This window comes from Tamandua tetradactyla, chromosome 24 (assembly GCF_023851605.1).
Source record: "Tamandua tetradactyla isolate mTamTet1 chromosome 24, mTamTet1.pri, whole genome shotgun sequence".
Lineage (NCBI taxonomy): Eukaryota > Metazoa > Chordata > Mammalia > Pilosa > Myrmecophagidae > Tamandua > Tamandua tetradactyla.
In genome coordinates, this window is record NC_135350.1 from 42,259,065 (window position 1) to 42,271,713 (window position 12,649).

A 12,649-nucleotide genomic window follows, 5' to 3' on the forward strand; every position below is an offset into this window, starting at 1 on the left:
AATCCTTCCTGTATAACTCCATCTCCAATCCTGGCTTTTTCTGAAATGTCTGAGAATTCACATGTTGCCAAATCTTCACATGGGGCACCATTCTCTGGGATTTCCCTTCCTGGAAGCCTAGAATTTTCTAGAACATCAATTTCTGGTTTCTTTGTACCCAAAAGTTCAGTTCTCAGCTTATCTCTTTCCTGTTACCTTTTGCTATAGGCTGCAAGGAGAAACCAGGCCACACTTTCCACATTTAATTTGGAAATCTCTTTGGCTAAACATCCAAGTTCATGGTTTTTAAAATCTTTCTTCCCACCAAAGCTACTAGTCAACTTTGCCAGATTCTTTGCCATTTTAAAACAAGGATTACCTTCCTTCCAGTTTATAATAACATATGCCTCATTTCTGTCTAAGGTCTTTATCAGAAGTATCTTTAGCCCACATTTCTACCAACAGTCTCTTCAAAGCATTCTAGGCCTTCTCTATCAAGCTCTTCACAACTCTTCCAGAATCTTCCCCTTATCCATTTAGAAAGCCATTCCAACATGTTTGGTGTTTACAAACTGCAGTGCCCCACATCTCTGGTACCAAAATCTATTCTAGTTTGCTAGCTGACAGAATATGATAAACCAGAAAAGGAATGGTTTTTAAAAAGGGAAATTTATGACGTTGCAATTTACCGTTCCAAGGCCATGAAAACATACAAAATTAAAGCAAAGCTATAGAAATGTCCCATCTAAGGTATCCAGGGAAAGATACCTAGGTTCAAGAAGGCCGATGCAGTCAGGGTTTCTCTCTCAACTGGAAAGCATATGGCAAACATGGAAACTTCAGCTAGCTTTCTCTCCAGGCTTTTTGTTTCATGGAGCTCCCCAGGGGCATTTTCCTTCTTCATCTCCAAAGGTCTCTAGCTGTGTGGGCTCTCGTGGTGCTCATGGCTCTGTCATGGCTCTGAAGCATTTTCCAAAATGGTTCCTTCTTAAAGTATCCCAGCAAACTAATAAAGACCCACCTAGAATGAGTGGAGTCACATCTCCCTCTAATCATAGGTTAGCACCCACAATTGGGTGGGTCACATCTCCATGGAGATAAACTAATCAGGTTTCCAAGCTACAGTACTGAATAGGGTTTAAAAGCAATGGCTGCCTCCACAAGTTGGATCAAGATTAAAATATGGCTTTTTTAGGGTATATAATCCTTTCAAATTGGCCACTGTGTTACATGAAATAGTTTGCCTTCTATGATTGCAATGATAATCTATTTAAATAATCCAGTATTTGGACATTCCTATTGATTCAAAATTTGCAATTATACACAAAACTGTGATGATTGAAGAATGATCTGTGGGAGTATTCATCATTTAAAAAAATTAAATTCTTAGGAAGATAATTACTGGGTCCATGGTATGGTGAGGACTACTAGGGGTCCATTCTTCCTAAATACTTGACTGCCAAACTAGTCTACATTTCCCAGACTTTCTTGCAGATAGGTATGGCCATGTGAGTACATTCTTACCAATGGAAGGCAAGAGGAAGTGATGTATGCCACATACAAGCCTGGACCTTAAAACACTGGGCATGTCTCCTCCATGATCTTTCCCCTTCCCTGCCAGCTGGAACTCAGATGTGGTGATGACCCAGCTTTGATTATGCACATGATGATAAGATCTTATAGTATGGCACAGCCCTTCTGCTAGCCAATGCCCCTGGACGACTTCAAGTTGCAGAGAAAAAGAAGTAAACTTCCATCTTATTAAAGTTGTTGCATTTTAGAGTCTTTATTATAGCAGCTTAACCACACCCCAAATAGAAAGAAGTATATTTTAAAAGTTTTTACATGATTTGCTAAATTGATATCCAGAAAGCTTGCATTAATTCGTATTTCCAGCAGCATTGTAGGAAAGTTCCATTTTTTTATAACCTATTCAACAATGGGGATAATCACTTTTCCAACTGCATTACTTTTTTAAATCTGAAAATGAATTACTGTGAATTCACACATCTTTTCAAGTTTATTGACCATTTTTAGTTCCTCATTTATGAAATTTTTAGTTCCTGTCCCTTGATTATTTTTCTATTATAGATTTGTAAGAGATTTTAATAGAAAATGTGGGAACTAGATGAAATAAGATGAGCAGAGTATTCATATCTGTTGAAATTGGATGATGGTACATAAGGGAATTATTTTGCTGTTATCTCTACTCTTGTATATATTTGAAATTTTCTTTAATGTAAGGTTAATTTCTTTTATTTTATATTTACTGAGAAGATCTAGAAGCAATGGCCACCCCTAGAACCAGATTGTGATCTCTACTTATCATTCAACCTTGAAAGAAACGGCTGCATTCAGTCCTGGATCAAGTGTATAAAATGAGTCTTGGACATCTTGTTATGATAAGAAGACATATTAGACAAAAGACTCACCATAGCAATGGACATGGCGGCAGTGGCAGCAGACGCATCCCTGAGCAGTAGGACTCGGTGTTGACCTGGTGGGACACAGGGCAGAGTGATGATTCTGACATTTGGGATGATACAACATTGATAAAAGCCTGTGTAAAGCCCTGGCTTCATTTACATGTGCTCTAAAGAATGGTGACATTTTTGATGCTTCAGACAAACCAAAAGGCACACCTAGCAGCAAACTTGTTAAGAAGAATTAGAAAAAAAAAGAAAGACAGAAATCACAACTTCATTGAAAGAGTGGAAAGTTGGTGACAAGTGTTCTGCCGTTTGGTCAGAAGACTACTGCATTTACTCAGCTACCATTGCTTCAGTTGATTTTAAGAGAGATACCTGCATTGTGGTTTACACCAGGAATGGAAATAAAATAAAAAGGAACAAAATGTCTGATTTACTTTTCCCATCTTTTGAAGGAGTTAATAATGTAGAACAGAATGCTCAGGTGAATGAAAAATGAGAGTCAACTTTCAACAGAGGAAAGAAAGAACTCCTCCAAGTGTCCTGGAAATAAACCAGACAACATAAAGTCTAAAGCTACTTCACGGAACTCTTTTCTGCCTCCATCACCACCTATGCCAGGATCCGGAAAGCCAGGCCTAAAATTCAATGGCCCATAGCCTCTCCAGAATATCAAATAGTTCCATCCCCCTAACCCATATTATCAACAGTCCCTTCCAACATGAAAAAGTTAGAATGGCCATAGCTCAAATACGTCTAAAGAGTAGAAGAAAGAAAGGTGAGATGAAGTTATATAGAGAGAAGGTAGGGCTTAACAAATGAGTATGATTGCTGAACATTATATTGATATTTCTTTTAGTCTCTGGTATCTTAGAGCAGCTAAGTATTTTAGTGAAAGTACTTTACTTTTACTTAGAGCAGCTAAGTACTTTAGTAAAAGTACTTTACTTTTACTAAGAAGTAAAAACCTAAAATTGTGGAATTGTAACCCATATCAAACTCTAAAAGCTGTTCTGTAACTAATTGTTGCAATGTGTTTTGAAATTTCTTGCTTTTTTGTATATATGTTATTTTTAATAAAAAAGAAAAAAAGTCCATTGTGATGCTAAATGCATAGCTATATGATGATATTGTGAACCACTGATTGTACACTTTGGATGATTACATGGTTTTAAATATATAATACATACATGAATTTTTTTAAAAATTCAAAAGCCCATCCCCACCACCACCATCCCCTTCCTATCATGCTGGCTGCCTCCACTTCCTTCTGGACCACCAATAATTCCCCCTCCACCTTCCATATGTCTAGGTTCTCTTGATGATGCTGATGCTTTGGGAAGCATGTTAATCTCTTGGTGGTACATGAGTGGCTATAATACCATCTACTACATGGGTTTCAAACCAAATCAAAAAGAAGGAAGATGTTCACATTTCAATTAGGAGTAAGTCTGCCATCACTATACAAGTGATTTCACTTTTGTACATATTTTGTGGCTTGCAGAAAACAAATATTTAAAATTTAAATGCTAATGTAGTAAAAAACATTTAAAATATTTTGGTGCCAAAACTATCAGATAAAAGATTGATTCCCAACCCCATTAGAGTTTGCTCATGATGCCAAAGTATCATCTTACCACATACTCGCTAACTGGCTGTGTATGAGAAAACGTATCTTTATAATAAAGAGATCCCTAGAATCAATGATGAAACTTTGTATCACTTTTAGTCAGACAACCAGATGAGCTTTCTGATGTGTAATACTATACGAAGTACAGAGTATTACTTATGAAGTGCTCTGATCAAAAAAGGTTAACCAGAATTTAATCAAGCATTTAGATCTAAGTTCCCATTTACTAGAAACATAGGGGAGAAAGGAAAATGCTAAATGACACCACAAAAGAAGCAATGAGACACTCAGAATGTGGAGTGTTGTAGAAAATAACTGGTCTCATTTCTTAAAAAAGATCAGTGTCATGAAAGAAAAAGGGTGGTAGAGTAGGTGTTCTAGTTTACTAGCTGCCAGAATGCAGTATACCAGAATGGCGTTTTACAGGGGGAATTTAATAAGTTGCTAGTTGACAGTTGTAAGGCCAAGAAAATGTCCCAATTAAAACAGGTCTATAGAAATGTCCAATCTAAGGCATCCAGGGAAAGATACCTTGGTTCAAGAAGGTCAATGAAGTTCAGGGTTTCTCTCTCAAGTGAGATGACACATGGCAAACATGGCCAGGATTTCTTGCTCATCTGAAAAGGCACGTGGCAAACATGGTGTCATCTGCTAACTTTCTCTCCTGGCTTTCTGTTTCATGAAGCTCCCCGGGGGGCATTTTCCTTCTTCATCTCCTAAGGTCACTGGCTGGTGGACTCTGTTTCTCGTGGCTATGTCGTTCTGCTCTGCTCTCTCTGAATCGCTCTCATTCTCCAAAATGTTTCCTCTTTTATAGGACTTCAGAAACTGATCAAGACCCACCCAAATGGGTGGAGACATACCTCCAGCTTATCCAGCATAACAACCACTCATGATTAAATCACATCTCCAGGGAGATGTTCTAATTAGTTTCAAACATACAATACTGAATAAGGATTAGAAGAAACGGCTGCCTTTACAAAATAGGATTAGGATTAAAGCATGGCTTTTCTAGCATACATACATCATTTCAAACCAGCACAGTAGGTAATTATTTTGGATCAAAAGATACCAAAAAGACAAAACAGCTAAATGCAGTGTGGCATCCTGAATTGGACCCAGGTTTGAAAGACCATCTATAAAAGATGGAGGACATTGAGGAAATCTAAATATGGACTGGATTTTAAATGAGATGAGATAATTATTGCCAATTGTATGAGCTGTGATGAGTATTAGAGTTTATAGGAAAATGTCTTTTTAAAAAAAAATCTGCATGCTGAAGTATTTAGGAGTGAAATGCTATAATGTCTCCTATGTAGTTTAAAATGGCTTAGCAAAATGTAGATGTGTGTGTATCCATGAAGCGTATATGGCAAAATGTTAGTTATTGAATCTAAGTGGTATGTACTGTTTTTTTCTATTTCCTGCATGTTTGAAAAATACATAATAAAAATGTCTACTATTTTAACTAATTTTTTTTAAAAAGCAAGGAAGCTATCAAACTGGAATGTGTGCAAGTCAAAAGGATATAAGACCCAGCTTGAGTGGAGCCCACTAGCTAAAGATGAAATTATTTGAGCATAAAAACAATGACCATAATTGATTATAAAGCATTGATTTTATTTAAATATGTGAGTCATTTGATATTCAAACATAGAGAGAAACACACACAAAATTAACAAAAAGTCAACAGAAACCATTGCAGAAGCTTAGGGCACAGACTTATTACTTCAAAAGATGACAATTAGAAAAAAATAAGACTTTATTCTGTTTATCTTGAATAACGTATTTAAAATAGTCCCAGTTAATAAAAGTTATTTTGAGAAAACTTCCAGAGATTGTTATAAAAAAAATGATAGAATTAGAAAATCCTAATTTTGCCCTCCAAATAATTGATCTAAGGAGTAATCATTGGATGGCAAAACAATTAGAAGAAAAATCGATGGGAATCTTTAACAATGGAAAGGTCAAGTTGCCACCACCAAAAACCAGTGACCAATATTATGTTTTACTAAAAGTTGGACAACTGCCTATTATGTGTTGCTAGGTATGATATAATATGGAGTATACAGCACAAACAGTCTGGCCCAAAAAGTTGAATCTAAATCTAACTAAGCTTTTTCTAGTTTAAGAAATATAGTGATACTTCTTTTGTGGCTCATATGTGCCCTCATTCTTTTAAGCCCAACTCTGTAAGTGAAATCATTACCCTCCCCCCATGTGGTACATGACATCCAGGGGTGAAAGTCTTCCTGGCAGCTTGGGATCAACAATTTCATCCTGACCAAAGGGGGAAAAAAGTATAACAGATAAGGTATCAGTGGCTGAGAGAGTTCAAATAGAGTCAAGGGGCTACTCTGGAGGTCATTCTTATGCAACCTTCAGTTAGTCATTGCTACCTATCATAACTTGCCAACCCCCAACCAAAACCATTACAGCTGATCCTAAAGAATACCTAGGACAATACGTAAGATTCTACAAAGTTCATATGCACTAGTTCATATGGGGGACATTGAGGAAATCTAAATATGGACTGGATTTTAAATGAGATGAGATAATTATTGCCAATTGTATGAGCTGTGATGAGTATTATAGTTTATAGGAAAATGTCTTTTTAAAAAAAATCTGCATGCTGAAGTATTTAGGAGTGAAAGGCTATAATGTCTCCTATGTAGTTTAAAAGGGCTTAGCAAAATGTAGATGTGTGTGTATCCATGAAGCACTAGGCTAACATTCCATAAACCTACAATCTCCAGATGGGTCCCTAGACCAGATAAGTCGTGAAACCTAGAGGGCCCGGCCTCTTCAGAACACCAGGTAGTTGCATCTCCCTACCCCATATTACTGACAGCCCCTTCCAACATGAAAAATTTAGAATGGCCATATATCCCTAAAGAGTGGGATAGAAAGAGCAAAGGTGATGGTGGAGTTTACAGAGGAGATCAGGTTTAACAAATGATTATGATTGCTGAATCATTAAACTGATATTTCTTTGAGTTTCCAGTATCTTAGAGCAGCTAGAAGTAAAAACTTAAAATTGTAGAATTGTAACCCATACCGAACTCTGAACTCTGTTCTACAACTAATTGTTGTGCTGTCCTTTGAAATTTATTGTTTTTATGTATATATGTTATTTTTCACAAAAAAAGACAAAAAAGCCGATTGTGATGATAAAAAATATTCATTCCTTCTGGCCTCCCATATTCTAGAGCAGCTAGAATTTAAAATCTGAGATGATGGTATGGTAGCCCATGACAAACTCTGGGATCTGTCCTGTAACTACTTGTTGAAGAGTGCTTTGAAAGCTATTGCTTTTTTCTTTCTTTGATTTGTATATATGTTATATTATACAATAAAAAAAAGTTTATGAAAAAAAGAAATATAGGGGATAGGGTACAAATTAAACAATACCACAAAGAAACAATCAGACAAATCAGAATACTAGACATTCTTCAAGACAAATGACCTAGTTTCTCTAATCAATCACTGACAGGTGAAGAAAAAAAAAAAAGAGGCAGGGAGACTGTCCTAGTCTAAAAGAGACCAAATAATAGAATAATTGAATACCATGTTGAATCTTGTTTTCAAGATTCAAAGAACCATCCATGAAAAGACATTTTTGTTCAATTTGGAAATTTAAATATGGATTGCATATTGAAAGGTTTGGGAAAGTATGGCAATTGTATTTGATATATTAATGGCATTGTGCTTATGTCAGAAACAAGTCCTTATTTTTTTTACAATAGATATTAAAGTAATTTTGGGTAAAATTATCTATATCAGTAATTCAAGATAAAGGGTGAAGGAAAGAATAAACTGGTAGATGAAACTAGGCTGACAAGTGTTAACAATTACTTAATCTGGCAGATGAAAATATAGAGATTTATTATGTTATTTTTTGTGCTTTGGGTTAACTTCCTAATCAGATAGGGTCTGTTATCTGATACCTAGATTTGATCTTTTAATTTTGATAGGTAATAAGATGCTAAATATAGCCCATTCTTCAGTGAATATGGGCAGATACTAAAGATTTTTAGATGTCAAGAACTTCAAAGAATATAGGATTAGAGACCTATCAGGACAAAGGGCAAAGGGAACAAGCTCTCTTAACAACATTTCCTCTTCACCCTATGCCTTATCATGTGGTGTTTAATGTGTTGGGGGTGGGGGTAGTGCAGGGATGATTGAGGAAGGCGGGAGAATTTAGAAATTATTGTAATTCTAGTGCTTATACAATATTTTAATGCTTCTATTTCTTAATCAGGCTTGGTCTGGAGAATGGATTGGTAAACAATGACCCCTGTGCCAAATCCAGCCTGCTGCCTTTTTTGTAAATAAAATTTTATTGGCACACAGCCGGCCTTATTCGTTGACATACTGTCTAAGGCTACCTTTGTGCTAACAAGGCAGAGTTAAGTAGTTGTGAGATAGACTATATAGTCAACAAGCCTAAAATATTTACTCTGGCACTTTACAGTAAAAGTCTGCTGACCCCTGACCTAGAAGAGTACCTGACTGTCATGGTGAGGGTAAAATTCAGTGGTAAAGGAAACCTCCTCAGGATTTAGACCCCCTGTGTTTAAAATTTATATTATCCCAGGACAGAGGAATACATTCTGGTCACTAAATCAAAGTTTTCTCTCTGCTACTCTCTAGTCTTTCTTGCTCTTTGTCACAGGTCCTCCTTCTTTGAAAATTAAACAGAGTGCATGGTACACTGCAATGGTGACCAAAAGTTTAATGGTGTACTCATATGATATCAGTGAAAAGTTTTTGGGTAAACACCTCAATTTCTTTCTTTATAAATTACTTATTAATAAATGAATATATTTATTTATAATTTATAAATATATTTTAGTTGTAGTTATTTAAGTTATATATGCTCTTTATGTGTAATACTGTTCCAATGTTATAAAACAAAAATAGAAATATTTAAAAGATGAAGTAGAAAATTTGAAAACTGTTTTATTTATTAAGTGTGTTAGTTTGCTAGCTGCTGGAATGCGATATACCAGAATTGGAAAGGTTTTTACAAAAGGGAAATTTAATAAATTGCCAGTTTATAGTTCTAAGATTGTTAAATGTCCAACTAAGGCATCTAGGAAAAGATACCTTAACTCCAGGAAGGTCGATAATGTTCAAGGTTTCTTTCCACCTAAAAAAGCACATGTAATGTCTACTAGCTTTCTCTTCAGACTTCTTCAATGGCTTCCCCAAGATTCTATCCATTCTGTTGGCTCTGTGGCTCCTGTTGTTTCTCTACACCGTCATTTCTCTACGTTTTGTCATTTTTGAGGTTTCTCCAAAATGTTTCCTCTTTCAGAAGATTACAGTAAACTAATCAAGACCAACCTGGAATGGGTGGGGACACATCTCTCTCTAATCAAAGGTCACACCCACAATTGAGTGTGTCACATCTCCATGGAGATAATATAATCAAGTCTCCAACCTACAGTACTGCATAGAAATTAAAAGTAACAGTTACTGAGGCGGGGCCCAGATGGCGGCTTAGTAAGGTAGGTGTGTCTTAGTTCCTCCTCCAAAGCAACTACTAGGTGAACTGAAACAGTGCAGAACAGATCCCGGGGCCACGACAGGGAATGGACACACAGCGTATCCCAGTATGGACTGGCTAGTCTGACTGCGAGACTCGGCTGCGGTGAGATCCCCGAGTGGCGCGCGATTTCCCGAGCAGCGGCAGCTGTGGCGGCCAGAGCTCCTCCCTCCCTCCTTCCCGGGCTGGCTGAGAGTCTCAGAGAGGAAAGTTTCCCAAGCCGAGCTGGCCGGCGTCCCTCTTTTGCGGGCGGCTTCCTGGTCCGGCTACGAGTCTCGGATCAGAGGGCTACCCAAGCCGTGGTGGCCCTCCCCCGTGGGCGGCTTCCTGGTCCGGTGGGGAATTCCACAGGCTGCGGCAGCTGGTGACCGACGCCCCTCCCCCGCGGGCGACTTTGTGGTCCGGTGGCGAAATCCCCGGGCCCGCTATGGCCGGCGACCAGCCACAGGTTCCCCTCAAGCCGCGGCGGCTGACGCCCCCACCACGCGTGGCCCCCCGAACCAACGGAGAGAATTGGATCAGAAATCCCCAGGCCGCGGAGATCAGTGACCGAGGGGATCCCTTCCAAACACGTGAGACAAACGTGTGCCACGAGCGCCACCTACTGGGCAGGATAAGAAAAACAGAACCCAGAGATTTCACAGAAAAATCTTACAACCTTGTTGGGTCCGACACCCAGGGAAATCTGACTAAATGCCCAGACGCCAGCAGCAGAAGATAACGGTCCATGCTCAGAAGATTGAGAATATGGCCCAGTCAAAGGAACAAACCAATAGTTCAAATGAGATACAAGAGCTGAGACAACTAATGCTGAATATACGAACAGAAATGGAAAACATCTTCAAAAATGAAATCGATAAATTGAGGGAGGACATGAAGAAGACATGGGCTGAACATAAAGAAGAAATAGAAAAACTGAAAAAACAAATCACAGAACTTATGGGAGTGAAGGATAAAGTAGAAAAGATGGAAAAAACAATGGATACCTACAATGATAGATTTAAAGAGACAGAAGATAGAATTAGTGATTTGGAGGATGGAACATCTGAATTCCAAAAACAAACAGAAACTATCGGGAAAAGAATGGAAAAATTTGAACAGGGTATCAGGGAACTCAAGGACAATATGAAGCGCACAAATATACGTGTTGTGGGTGTCCCAGAAGGAGAAGAGAAGGGAAAAGGAGGAGAAAAACTAATGGAAGAAATTATCACTGAAAATTTCCCAACTCTTACGAAAGACCTAAAATTACAGATCCAAGAAGTGCAGCGCACCCCAAAGAGATTAGACCCAAATAGGCGTTCTCCAAGACACTTACTAGTTAGAATGTCAGAGGTCAAAGAGAAAGAGAGGATCTTGAAAGCAGCAAGAGAAAAACAATCCATCACATACAAGGGAAACCCAATAAGACTTTGTGTAGATTTCTCAGCAGAAACCATGGAAGCTAGAAGACAGTGGGATGATATATTTAAATTACTAAAAGAGAAAAACTGCCAACCAAGACTCCTATATCCAGCAAAATTGTCCTTCAAAAATGAGGGAGAAATTAAGACATTCTCAGACAAAAAGTCACTGAGAGAATCTGTGACCAAGAGACCAGCTCTGCAAGAAATACTAAAGGGAGCACTAGAGTCAGATACGAAAAGACAGAAGAGAGAGGTATGGAGAAGAGTGTAGAAAGAAGGAAAATCAGATATGATATATATAATACAAAAGGCAAAATGTTAGAGGAAAATATTATCCAAACAGTAATAACACTAAATGTTAATGGACTGAATTCCCCAATCAAAAGACATAGACTGGCAGAATGGATTAAAAAACAGGATCCTTCTATATGCTGTCTACAGGAAACACATCTTAGACCCAAAGATAAACATAGGTTGAAAGTGAAAGGTTGGGAAAAGATATTTCATGCAAATAACAAACAGAAAAGAGCAGGAGTGGCTATACTAATATCCAACAAATTAGACTTCAAATGTAAAACAGTTAAAAGAGACAAAGAAGGACACTATCTATTAATAAAAGGAACAATTAAACAAGAAGACATAACAATCATAAATATTTAAGCACCGAACCAGAATGCCCCAAAATACGTGAGGAATACACTGCAAACACTGAAAAGGGAAATAGACTCATATACCATAATAGTTGGAGACTTCAATTCCCCACTCTCATCAATGGACAGAACATCTAGACAGAGGATCAATAAAGAAATAGAGAACCTGAATATTACTATAAATGAGCTAGACTTAACAGACATTTATAGGACATTACATCCCACAACAGCAGGATACACCTTTTTCTCAAGTGCTTATGGATCATTCTCAAAGATAGACCATATGCTGGGTCACAAAGCAAGTCTTAACAAATTTAAAAAGATTGAAATCATACACAACACTTTCTCGGATCATAAAGGAATGAAGTTGGAAATCAATAATAGGCAGAGTGCCAGAAAATTCACAAATACATGGAGGCTCAACAACACACTCCTAAACAACGAGTGGGTCAAAGAAGAAATTGCTAGAGAAATTAGCAAATACCTCGAGGCGAATGAAAATGAAAACACAACATATCAAAACTTATGGGACGCAGCAAAGGCAGTGCTAAGAGGGAAATTTATTGCTCTAAATGCCTATATCAGAAAAGAAGAAAAGGCACAAATGCAGGAATTAACTGTCCACTTGGAAGAACTGGAGAAAGAACAGCAAACTAATCCCAAAGCAAGCAAAAGGAAAGAAATAACAAAGATTAGAGCAGAAATAAATGAAATTGAAAACATGAAAACAATAGAGAAAATCAATAAGACCAGAAGTTGGTTCTATGAGAAAATCAATAAGATTGATGGGCCCTTAGCAAGATTGACAAAAAGAAGAAGAGAGAGGATGCAAATAAGTAAGATCAGAAATGGAAGAGGAGACATAACTACTGACCTCACAGAAATAAAGGAGGTAATAACAGGATACTATGAACAACTTTACGCTAATAAATACAACAATTTAGAGGAAATGGACGGGTTCCTGGAAAGACATGAACAACCAACTTTGACTCAAGAAGACA

General features: G+C 37.6%; 1 pseudogene; it reads left to right on the top strand.

The window, feature by feature from the left end:
• The first annotated feature begins 2,378 nt into the window (after positions 1 to 2,378).
• Positions 2,379 to 3,851, top strand: LOC143668201 (survival of motor neuron protein pseudogene; annotated as a pseudogene).
• The last annotated feature ends 8,798 nt before the right edge of the window (positions 3,852 to 12,649 follow it).